Source organism: Furipterus horrens, unplaced genomic scaffold (genome assembly GCF_987537825.1).
Source record: "Furipterus horrens unplaced genomic scaffold, mFurHor1.1.pri manual_scaffold_7, whole genome shotgun sequence".
NCBI classification, from domain to species: Eukaryota; Metazoa; Chordata; class Mammalia; order Chiroptera; family Furipteridae; genus Furipterus; species Furipterus horrens.
Genome location: NW_028327177.1, coordinates 74081367 through 74092748, shown reverse-complemented (window position 1 = coordinate 74092748; position 11382 = coordinate 74081367).

The following is an 11382-nucleotide window of genomic DNA, read 5'->3' as shown; positions in this document are numbered from 1 at the left end:
TGCCAAATCTGTTGCCCCCAGAATGAAACAAGGATGCCAGCCTGTTAAACTGAACATGCTGTTGCCCAGGACAGCCAACCAACCTGGAGTCTGCAAGATCCTTCCCCATGCGAGAAGGCCACCCCGCCCTCCACACCCCAACTCGTATTAGGGATTTCTGGACCCAAGGGTAGGTAGAACAATGACCATGTCCAGCTTGAAGCAGCTAGAGAAGCATGAGATTTCCCCCCATTGTCCTTTATTAGAGTATAAAGGGCCTTAAGTCTGAGAGTGGGGAATGGTAACTAGAGCGTGGGTCTCCCCTGAAAATAAATTATTTTTTTTAAAAAACAAACTTTGGGGCACTAGATGTTGGTCTAAACTCTTTACTCAGAAAGAAGTTGGGAGTTCCTGCCCTGTCCTCATTTTGTGCTTTATTGAGAGTACATTTCAGCCTTTTCTACCCCTTTCAATGTGGGCTTTTTCTGCATTCGTCTTAATATATTACAGTGGGTTGGCTAGTTTCTTAATTTCTTTCAGAGGGACTTGTTCTGTGTGTATCTATAGATTCGGTTTGAATTGTAGGAGTTCAGTTCAGAAGCCGCCTATGTCATCATCTTGGACCAGAGCTTCTCTTTATATATCTTGAAACAATAATAAGGTTCATATACATTCAGGTGTGGTTTGTCTTCTGAATTTACTAAGTAATCTTTTGTTATGAAACACCTCTTTATCTCTGGTAATGCTTCTACTTGAAGTCTCCTTACTTGTTAATGTTTGAATTCTTTTTCTATCCTTTTATTTAACCTATCAGTATCTTTACATTTTCATGTATCTCTTGTAAACATTATATTGTTGATGTTTGTTTTTTATCTATGATATTTGATTTTAAATAAGTGATGCTTAATTCACTTACATATTATATAATTTTTGATATGGTTAGGTTGAAGTCTGTCATGCTTTTCTTTCTCCCATCTGTTCTTTTTTCTCTCATTTTCTGGCTTCCTTTGGATTAATCAGATTTTCTTTAGTATTCCATTTTATTGCCTCTATTGAGTAAGCTACACCTTTCAAACTTTTTTAGTAGTTGCTGTAAGGGTAGACAATCATTACTTCTTGCAGTCTATCTTAAATAACACTTCCTGTATAATGTATATGTCTTATAAATGCGTACTTGCAATTACCCAATTATGAATGCTGTACTGCTTATGAATGTGACTGCGCTTTCTGCCGACCTGCCGCTGCGGCCACCACACCATGTCCTCTGCCCTGGCTCCGCCCCTCCTACCTGTCTGGATGAGTATTTCTTCTTTATATCTTTGCTGGACTTCCATGTAGTTTGATTTTCTGGAACTTCTGGTTGTTTCTAGTTTTGAGGTAGTTGTATTCCTTCTTAGTTGTGGAGGGAGACACAGCATGTCTGTCTACGCCTCCATCTTGGCCGGAAGTCTAATTTTTTATTTTTTAATTTTATTTTTTCCATTACCATTTAACCCCCTTATACCTCCCTCTCCCCTGCAATAACCACACTGTTGTACATGTCCATGAGCCCTTTCCTTTTTGCTCGATCCCTCCACTCCCTAACCTCCCCCTGCAGTAGCTGTCATCCTGCTCTCTGAGTCTGTCTCTGTTTTGCTTGTTGGTTCAGTTTGTTCATTAGACTCATATATAAGTGAAATTATATTTGTCTTTCTCTACCTGGCTTATTTCACTTAGCATGATGTTCTCCAGGTCCATCCTTATTGTCACAAAGGTTAAAACTTTCTTCTTTTTTATGGCATAGTCACATTCCACTGTGTAAATGTCCCATAGTTGTTTTATCCACTCATCTACTGATGGACACTCGGGCTGCTTCCAGATCTTGGCCCATTAATTAGTTGATTAATATCATTAATATGAACGAATGGATTCTTATATTATTAAATGGTTTAGCCCATTTACTATTATAATGTATTACTCAGATTATTCAAGACTTAGCCAATGGGAACCTATTAAAGAGCTAACTCGTGTGTCCTTTTGAGATGTCTTCAAAATAATGCTGCATAGAACATCGGGTTGTTTATGTTCTTTTGAATTAGTGTTTGGATTTCTTCGAATATATTCCCAGAAGTACCCTGGCTGGTTTGGCTCAGTGGATTGAGCGTCGGCCTGCGAGCTAAGTGTCGCTGGTTCGATCTTCCAGTCAGGGCACATCAGAGAAGGAAAACTCTGATTCCAAAAAACCTCCGCTGCCTTGCGGCATACCTCTTCAGGGGAAAGGCTAAGGGAGTAAACCCCGACAGAAAATCCGGAGCCGGAGTCCCTAAGGCGGTTTGACGTTGTAGTCAACACCGGCAACTCCTGCGGCGCACCTGAAGCCAAGCTGTATTGACTCCGTCTTTCCCTTGGATCCTTCAGCTGCGAAGAGAGGGGGGGTCTGCTGCATGGGCAACAGCAGATCCTCCATATCACCCTGCCCAGGCTCTGTAGCTTCAGCTTCACTGGAGAGGACACTCCAGCGTCAGCGCAAGATGTCGATTCAACATGGGAGGAGACATATACCGTGTCACTCCCGAGTTGGACTGCACAGCCATTCTCGGCGGTGCAGATAGACTCTTAAGAAGCTACACCATCGTCTCTCGAGACGGACGGCTGCCGACGACGACGACGACTTATGTCTCTCGTTCTGGATTCCAGGTATACATGTTAGACCATATGTTATTTATTCTATTTCATTATGTTTTTATTTTTAAATCTTTTTACCTCTGTGCTTCAGTTTGAATAGTTTCTATTACGTTGTCCTCAAGTTCATTGATTTTTACTCTGACAGTGTCCTATATGTTTTTGTCATTTCAGAATGTATTTTTCATTTGTAGAATGTTCATTTATTTTTCTTCTGAGAGTCACTTATTCACTCACTGTTCACCTTTTTCTTTAATATTTTTATACAGGGTGGGGGCAAAAGTAGGTTTATAGTTGTATGTGTGAAAAATAATAGAATCAATAAGTAACACAAGAATAAACTGTTTCATGTATTCACAACTGTAAACCTGCTTTTGCCCATTCCTGTATTTATTTAGTAACTTGAAGTGCATGTCTGCTATATCTAACACCTGTGTCTGCTCTGGATCTATTTTGATTGCTTTTTCACCTGGTGGTGTAACATTTTCTTCACACATAATAACACTGGGGAATGCACTTTTCTTTGAGTTAGATCTAAAACTTGTTTTTGACTAACTCCTGGCATCTGAATCCAAAAATGACCCCAGTTTTTCTCTATCACATCAACTTTTTAAGGTACAAAATACCCTCCTGTGATCCCAATAATCATACAAAATGTACATACAAAGGAAAATAAAGAAAAAATTACCTGAATAGACTATTTAGTTATTTTATTCATATAAAGGCTATATATTGTGACTCTTAAGTCAAATTGTGTACAAGTAGTAAAGTTCTGCTACCAAACATACATATTAAGGTATTTTATCTTTTCAAACGACAGGCTAGGAAATGCCAAAATGAGATACTTGAAACAGTCTAATCCTTCAGTTGGCAAAGCTTTAAGAAATTGCTTCATGATACCCAGTTTTATGTGCACAGGTGGGAATATAATGTTCTTTCTGTCAACAAGTGGCTCATGTAGAATGTTTGGATCACCAGGTTTGAGGTCAGATCTTGGAGGCCAATTCGACTCCACCCAGTGCTTCTCACGAGCTCTGCTGTCCCACATACACAGAAAACAGGGATACTTGGTGTGTCCGAGTTACTGACCCAGAAGGAAGCAGACCATTTTAAGGTCAACACATATGATCCAATTGTGCTTGTGATATTGCAACAGATCAATGACTCTCTTTATGTCTTCATATTCTTCATGAAAACAAACTCAATGGCCAGTTGGGACTGCACCAATTAAATTGCCGTTGTGGAGGACATACTTCAAGCTCTGCTTTGAGCTATCGATAAACAGTCACCATTCAGCTGCTTTATAGATTGAAATTCCCAATTCCTCCATTAAACCATGCATGTTATGGCAATACACAAAGCCACCGTCACTTCGAAAGTACTGCAGAAATGCACTTTCTCCTGATCGAAGGTTGTAGAACCGCTCCTCGTGGTTTAGGGAATTGTAACCCTGCCTGAGCATGATTGCTGCCAGCATTCCGGCTGTGCTTGTCTTTAAGTCTCAACATAAGGCTGTGTGCGAAACATAACCGAAAGTCACTCAGAGGGTTTCCATGGGAATTAGATTTTAAAAATGCTTATTATGCTTTTATGCTTTAGAACTTTCTCTGCTTTCTTTATCTATAATATAACATAAACAGTCTCTGGCAAGGAGTATATGAAACCTTGCACCTAATGCCAATGTGGCATCAAGATTTTTGATAGACCCTGACAGACTGGTCACTGTACCCTGTGTACTAGTACATGTAATCTGTTACTGTCAACTGTAATCCTAACGCCTCCAAACTATTGAGGATTCATGAATCTTAAGCTTGTATCTCTCATATGTGTCCTCCTCAATAAAAGGCATTAGGGAAGAAGGTCTAATTGCTGTTCTCCACTAGAGAGGCAGCCACCTTCCTTCCCCCAGACATAATGAAATGTCCTGGGTAAAAGTTCGTTCATTGGACATAATAAAGTGTCCTGAGTAAAAGTTTGTTCTGCCATGGTCACGAAGACTGTGCTGGACAGAGCAGCTTCGAAGCGAGACTAGGGTGTGTGAGGCACATCCACCTCAGAAAGTAGGATACCTTCACTCCTTTTTCAAGCAAGTTTTTCTCATGCTGTCTTGATGCTAGGAGTTCTCAAGCCTTTTTGGATAGTCCCAAATCTTGTGCCAAATCATTCAACTCATGCTGATCAAATCCCTTACAAACTGAGTCATCTTCAATTTCAAAATCTTCATTGTTGCCATCACTTAGTTCTTCACCATACTTGTGTTTTTCTGAAGAGGGTAGTTCAGTGAAAGCTAGCATTGGGATTTCAGCTGAATGAGGCACTGGGCATATAGCTGATGGTAGACTAGGATACTCTATTTTATATTTGTTTTTCTTGTTATATCCTGACATTTCACTATACAAAAGTAACAGTCACTTGAATGATCTCTGGGCTCTCACCAAACCATGGGTATACCAAATGGCAACTGATCACATGTTCCCTTTGTCCACATCCATGAACTCTCAACACATTGCTTGCACACCTTGTGAGGGGCCCAAGACTTATCTTGATCACTGAGTTTTACTTTAAAATATGTAAAATAGGCTTGCCTGACAAATGCACTGTTGTTTGTCCTTTGACTGGGAATGATGAAACTGCCACAGATATAGCAAAACGAATCAGGGTTGTTTAGGCACTTACGACAAGGAATAGCAGGGGCAGATATGATCTCAAGGAAAGGAAATACATACCTATGTAAATTTAAAAATATATTCTATTTCCTTGTATATAGACAACTCAGACTACACTTGTAATACGATTCAATATATAGAGCAGCACGCAACCTCTCACCACACTGTCACATGTGTAACTGAATAGCCTAGACAAGTATGAACCTGTCGCTGCTCTCCAAGGTCGTCTCCCACCCCTCCCCACTCAAGGGAGGTTTGCTCTCAGCCAATAGGAGAGCACTAGTGCTTCCATCGATTCAGGCTTGATGCAGCCTAGAGTGATCACTTTAAGATAAGTTGTAGAGAAAAACGACGTGATAGAAGAAGACTAACTGCAGTTTTGAAATCAGCATGCTAATTTAAGTCTAAAACGGCTGAAAAATCGAACTCAACAGGAATTATGTTAAAAATCGTTCCCCTTTGAATTATAATTTATAATATTGTGAATGCTGTGATGGATTTTTGTTTTCTTTAGAGATTGTTTTGTGCTGGCAGATAACTGGAGTCAGCTTGATTCTTTTTAGGTTTAATATTAGGTTAACATGGATTTAAAGTAATCATATTCCAAAGGCCTAACCTTTTTGGGTCTCAGTTAAAATGTCTGGTGTACAGAAAGGTCTTGGTACTCTGGGTGGACCAAACTACAATGTCTTATATCACTGTGCCTCCAGGATGCCCATTCACTCCCATAAGGCTGTCTGCCTCCAATGCCCTGGCTCAGCTGGAAACTCCCTATCCAGCAGAGGTTTCAGGATCAAGGCTGAGAGAACAAATTTATCCAGGACACTGTACTTTGTCTGGAGGTGGCAAATCTCTCTGAGGATTGGATTCGAGAGATACAAGGTCAAGACTTATGAATCATCAATAAGCTTTCGGACACTTGGGTTACAGTTGACAGTTACTGATTACAGATATCAATATCAAGAACACAGTGACCAGTCTGTGTCAGGGTCTATTAAACATCTTGACGCCACACTGGCATTAAATGCAAGGCTTCGTACATTTTTTTGCTACAGATTGTTTATAGTTAATTAAGAGATAAGAAAAGCAGAGCAAGCTCTAAAGCATAATATGCATTCTTTAAATCTAATTCCCATGGGAACCCTGTGAGTGGCCTTTGGTCCTGTCTGCCTCAGCCTTCTGGTTTTCTGTTGAGTCTTAGAGGCTTCTTGGGGCGACCTGGCTCATGGCTTGGGCTACAATTTCCAAAACTACAAGGAGTGGTCTCCTACACCCCCAGCTTACCATTAATGATTTCTGCCAGGCCTTTTGGTTTTTCACCCTGTACTGTTTATTATCAAGACAAATTTAAGACTATCATGGTGTGAAGATGATGGCATAGGTAAACACAGCTTGTCTCTTTGCACAACCACATCAAAATTACAACTAAAATATAGAACAGCCATCACTCAGAACTCTCAGAAATCGAGTAGAATGGAGGTCTGACAACTACGGGATTAAAGAAACCACATCCATCCAGACTGGTAAAAGGGGCAGAAGTGCAGAATGGGCTGGTCCCACATCTTTGTGTGGTGGACAAAAATTTGGGAGGGACATCTCAGGAACAAGGAGTCCTGGCCCCACACCAGGCCCCCAGTCCAGGATCCCAGTGCCAGGAAGATAAGTCCCCAAAACTTCTGGCTGCAAAAATCAGCGGGGATTGAGTCGGTAGAAGAAAGTTCTGGAGTCCCAAGCAGTGCCTCTTAAGGAACCCACACTTAATCAGACTCCATCTGAACTCCAGCACAGGAGTACCATCTTCAAAGGCACCAGTGACATACAGGGAGAAACTGAAGAGTCTGGCATCAAGGTGAGAGCTGGGAGACAGCATTCTCCCAGACAGGAAGGCAGGGAGAGGCCATTGTCCCTTTTCTGAACCCTCCCCACAGAACCAGCAGGCTGGTGTCATATCTGAGACTCCATCAAACTGGTTAACACTTTGCCCCATCCTAAAGATACGCAGACATTCTGTCCCAGCCAAGCTGCTTTTCCTATGAATGCCTGGTCATGGCTTATGCTTTACAACTTCGTAAATCCTCCCAAGCAACAGTCTGCCTCAGTGAACCCCTAGCCCTCATATCTCTTGCTAAGGGTCCCCAGGCATGGCACTAGCAGCAACCAGCCTAGATTGACAGCTTGGCTTTGCCTGGGGATCTCCAAGCCTAGCAGAAGTAGCAAGCATCTCAGATTGCTTTATTGGTCAGGGCAGGGTGGCCCCAGGCAAAACACAGGTGGGAGCTGAACTTGGCCTTCATCACCCAGAAACCCCAGAGCCTGCACACTGAACAGCTACATACGTTAGAGAACCGTCACCCTGCCCAGCCACAGCTGGTCCTCCACAGAAGGCAAAAGTTGGTGGTCTTTGGTTACAGCCAGTCCTTGCAGGTGACTGGCCTGGGTAAATCCCCACCATTGACCTTCCAACAGCAATCAAAGCTCAACTACAAGAGGAAGATGTACTCAATCTACATGAAGGGCACACCTTGAGTACTACCTTGGGTGATAGGGGAGGTTGTGTCACTGGACCCTACAGGACAGCTAATACATTAGGCCACGCTACCAAGATAGGGAGTCATAGCAGCTCTACCTAATAACACAGAAACAAATATGAGGAGGCTGCCAAAATGAGACACAGAAACTTGGCCCAATGAAAGAACAGGTCAAAACTCCAGAAAAAACTAAAAATGGAGATAAGCAGCTTATCAGATGCAGAGTTGAAAACACTGGTTATCAGGATATTCAAGGAACTTAGGAACTTAACAGCATAAAAAGATCCAGTCAGAAATGAAGGATACACTAATTAACAATTTAAGGGAAAAAACACTAGAGTGGATGAAGCTCAGAAACCAATGATTTGGAATATAAGGAAACAACCAATCAGAACAAGAAGAAAAAATTCAAAAAGAACAAGGATAGCATAAGCAGCCGCTGGGACAACTTCAAGTGATCAAACATTCACATCAATGGGGTGCCAGAAGGAGAAGAGAAAGAGCAAGAGATTGGAAATATATATGAAAAAATAATGAAAGAAAACTTCCCTAATTTGGTGAAGGAAATAGACATGCAAGTCCAGGAAGCACAGAGTCCCAAATAAGTTGAATGCAAAGAGTCCCACTCCAAGACACATCATAATTAAAATGCTAAAAGTTAAAGATAATCTTAAAAACACCAAGAGAAAAGCAGTTACTTACAGGGAAATTGCCATAAGACTGTTAGCTGATTTCTCAAAAGAAACTTTGCAGCTAGAAGGGCATACCCAACGTCATGAAAAGCAGGGACCTACAGCCAAGATTGTTCTACCAAGCAAAGCTATCATTTAGAATCAAAGGGCAAAGTGCTTCCCAGACAAAGTAAAACTAAAGGAGTTCATCATCACTAAACCATATTATATGAAATGCTCAAGGGACTTATTTAAGAAAAAAGATCAAAATTATGAACTATAAATGGTAATAAATACGAATTTATCAAAAATTGAATTAAAAAACAGAAAGCAAACAAAAACAGAGAATCATGGATACAGAGAGCATTTTGATGGCTGCCAGATAGGAAGGGTGTGTTAGGGAATGGGTGAAGAGGTGAGGGGATTAAGAAGTACAAATAGATAGTTACAGAATAGCCGTGGAGTTGTAAAATATAGGAAATGGAATAGCCAAAGAACCTACGCATGACCCATGGCCATGAACAATGGTGTGGGGACTGCCTGAGGGAGTGGGGGGTACTGGGTGGAGTGGGGCAAAGGGGGGAAATTGGGACAACACTTAATTGCATAATCAATAAAATATATTTCAAAATTAGTGAATTGGCACAAAAGATATATATCTCATAGTGCAAATTTCTGGAGCAGCTTCTTGGTGCCGCTCCCTCTGACACCCTGCTCATCAAAACCCACCAGGAACTCTGTGAACTGGAGCTTCTCCCACAGACTCAAAGTCAAATGTTTGGAAGGTAGCTGCAGGCAGAAAGCATTGTACAGCTCACCTTTCTTAACAATCCAGTCCTGGGCTGCTGTCCATATATTTTTTGCAATAGTTGATTATAGTAAAGAGCAAGTCTAATTCCCATGGAGGGTTATTTAGTTCTTATGGTTCACTGGTTCTTTTTAAAAAATTGATTTTAGAGAGGGAAGGAGAAACATTGATTTGTTGTTCCACTTATTTATACATTCATTGGTTCATTTTTCTAGGTGCCCTGACTGGGGATCGATCCACCACCTTGGTGTATCAGGACAATGATCTAGCCCACTTAACTACCCAGCCAGAGCCTTATCACTTTTTTTGTCCTGCTACTTTCCCAAGACACCATTTCCCTTAGCCCAGTAGTGGTGGGGCAGAAGGGAAGACATTGAAAATCAGCAGAGGATCTGTTTTATCCTTAGTGCACATACTCTTTCAGGTTAGGTTTAACAACCGTGGTCCCCTTTGCACCCCTGGGAATATACACAATATAGATTAAAACACTATGATCTTATCTGATTTAAAATGGCTTTATTCAATAAGCATCCCTGTAACCAAATTATATTTTTAAAATGTTTGAATTCCATCTAGATTTCATTCTTTTGTGTCTCAGTGTCCCAGAGGCTGGGACTTAAGTGCTTTTATTTAACAGCAGTGTTTAAGACTTTTTCACCATTTCCCATAGACTACATAATATTTGAAAATAACTTTGATTTTTAAAAATCTGTTAGCCAGAATTTGATTACATGGAAATGTATCACATGATAAAACTTAATTTTCAAAAAAGTATAGTTGAATAAAGTTCACATTCTCAGACTGCCTAAAATAATTTTATTTCTGTATATTACTTTGTAAACATTCTTTCAAGAGGTAGGCTTTAAGGGATGAGAGAGATGCCCACATCATGGTATGACTAGTCAAATATTTAGTACTGTGTCCTCCCTGAAGATCTAGTTGACACTGAAGAATAAGGAGAGATTAGAAATCTGGGACAGAAACCAGTCAACTAAGAGTACAATAGTATATAGTACATCACAGAAAAAACTTTCATGCTATATGTAACATAGGACAGCTAGGTCAGAGTAGGAATTGAGAAGTTGGAGGTAACTAAAGGAAACTATTCACCAGATTTAGGGCATCATGGAAGCTTTATTTTTCCCCTGAGAAAAATTTGTTTGTGAATAATTCCATCACAAAAGTGCTATTGGATGGGTATGAGTAAACTTTTGAGACAAGGGAATGTCAACCATCCTTATAACAACGTCATTTCAATTCAGAAGTGACATTAAGAAGAACATCCAATCCAGCTCATTCAGAGCTCAAAAGCACACACCAGCATGGGAGTGCTCAATCAAGTGTAGTCAGAAGATATTATTCCATTTCTAACAGAGGTGAAATTAATTTCAAAAAAGTTACCAGTATAAACTTAAAATGGGATCGCAGCATTTCTAAAAATGGTTAATCAGACGAGTTATCAAAGTGTAAAAATTCACCAGTTTATCTGAAACAGCTCATTGTACAGGCAAGTTTGTTCTAAACAAGTACATTTTAAGGTGAATTATGATCCTGTGAGCACGTAACATTGCAAAAAGATAGAATATTTACACTTTAGTCCATTTTTTTAATACTAAGAAAAAAACAGTATTTAGATGTTCAATAAACACATTACAGATGAAATAAATTCTACCGAGAGAAAAAAATACTTGAGAAATTCAGTTTGCCATGGAGAACTTCAGGGGACGTTTTTAGTCTAACACTAAAATTCTGGGAATTTGTATGGAAATACAAACATTAAGCATAGATAAATAAATATAAATGAAGATACAGCATACAATTCAATAATTAACATAGAATGAGCTACTATGGCATTGTGAACAAATCTCAAGGTAATCTTGGGAATGGAAGACAGATTTTAACCTTATTTTCAACTTTAATAATTTTGTCAATACCCAAATAGTATTACAATATTAGAAGTACTTAAAAATTAAGCCATTGTTCACACAGGGATAAATAATTCCATTAAAAATTTATTGAATTGCAAATTAGATTAAGTAATAAATTCCGAAAAAAATATCTTGGAAAGT